Source organism: Austrofundulus limnaeus, unplaced genomic scaffold (assembly GCF_001266775.1).
Source record: "Austrofundulus limnaeus strain Quisiro unplaced genomic scaffold, Austrofundulus_limnaeus-1.0 Scaffold11, whole genome shotgun sequence".
Lineage (NCBI taxonomy): Eukaryota > Metazoa > Chordata > Actinopteri > Cyprinodontiformes > Rivulidae > Austrofundulus > Austrofundulus limnaeus.
Genome location: NW_013952413.1, coordinates 1,378,088 through 1,379,662, shown reverse-complemented (window position 1 = coordinate 1,379,662; position 1,575 = coordinate 1,378,088). Strand labels below are relative to the sequence as shown.

Here is a 1,575-nt window from a genome sequence, read left to right as displayed (position 1 = left end):
TGTGTGTGTGTGTGTACATGCTGTGCAGATCTTGACATTGCATGTGCAAACAACATTAAACCTCACAGCAGTTGCACATACTTTATACCTTACACTGTATGTCATCAAAAACAACAAATAAAACCAGTCCTGCCTCTAACTCACTTCAGAGGATAAAKCTGCACCAGCAGAACATCTCCTATGGAGACATATAAACCTTCAGCTATATAATATGCAGCAACTACAGCCCATATTCTGTGCATGTTGGTGTGAGAGAGCCATCCGTTCAGTAATGACAGTGCTGCRAAGCCTTCCAGCAGGGATTACCACACCGTGCGCTCTGGCTCACCCACGGAGCAGGGTAATGAAGGCAGGATGCAGAGCCTGGAGGTGCAGGCTGCAGGTTGRGCTTTTCACCAGAGTCTTCGTGGCAGATGACGACTCAGGACGTGACTGTATCGCTGAAGATTAAAACTGCCAGAGAGAAGAGAAGGGGAGGGAGTGTGAARAGTCGCATGCACTTCTTTATCTGACTAAACAATGCAAAAACACAAAACAAGTTGTTTTTAGAAGTTTGTTCTTTTTAGTTCTTGTTGGGGGTTTTGTTACCTTGCCCAAACCTATGTATTTGTTAAATCTGAACGTTTTTTAAAGCTTTTAATGTGACCCAAAAGCTTTAGCTTTATTTGTTAATTTTGTAGAAGTGCATTATAGAGCTTCTTTTAACTCAGGGATGAGCCTCCTACATGATGGAAGGAGCCACAATTTTGTGTCGACACAACCAGAGGGCCACATAGCGCTACACACTATGTAATAAAACTGCCATTTTAAAAAGGCTTGTTTATATGTTTATTAAACGAACATACAGTGCAGTAACGTGACATTTCCTGCTCAAATGCCTGCACAGTTGCACTTTTGTTCAATAAACAGGAAGACAAAACATTTGAAGCAAACAAAAGGTAAACACGTGCACAAGCGAGCTGACATTCATTAAAGAAGATATAAGATATATTGTTTATAAGATATATTGATATAAGTTATGTTGTTTATAAGATATATTGATATAAGATATATTGTTTATAAGATGTAATGTTATAAGATATATTGTTTATGTATCTGAGACTTCAGGAAACTTGTCATATTTAGCTTTGTGCACCAGATTGTAGTGGCGACTTCATTAAAAACATCTCAAAGGCATCTCAAAGCAGACTAAACACCTTGAAATTCTGTGAACGCAGTCTACCTCTCAAATAATAATAATAATAAAACATTTATAATTATTTAAATAATAAATAAATAAATAAAAAATGGGGTACTCATTGGTGGGCAGGATGTGGCCCACWGGCCGCCAGTTGCCCATCCCCACTGTAAGTACAGTATAAGTCCCTTCATAATGTAGCATGGTTCCTGGTTTTATGCATTGATTTCATTTTTTCCCCCCTGTGAAGATTCTTTTCAAACACTTCTAAATAACTGCAGTATGGAATATTGGGCCTCATGCAGGAAGTATTCTTATCCTAAATTTCTCTTACTTTTGTTCGTACAAAGGGTTCGTACGAACATGTCACGTCAGATTCAACAAACTCTTCTATCTTC

The 1,575-nt window shown here is 38.3% G+C and overlaps 1 protein-coding gene across 1 annotated transcript in view; it reads right to left on the bottom strand.

Annotated features, from left to right (window-relative positions):
• Positions 1 to 1,575, bottom strand: part of elovl6 (ELOVL fatty acid elongase 6) — a 27,041-nt gene that overhangs the window by 22,928 nt on the left and 2,538 nt on the right. Inside the window, exon 4 of the mRNA XM_014001968.1 lies at positions 329 to 453. The gene's annotated coding sequence lies outside the window, so the exon portion shown is untranslated. The remainder of the gene's footprint in view (positions 1 to 328; positions 454 to 1,575) is intronic.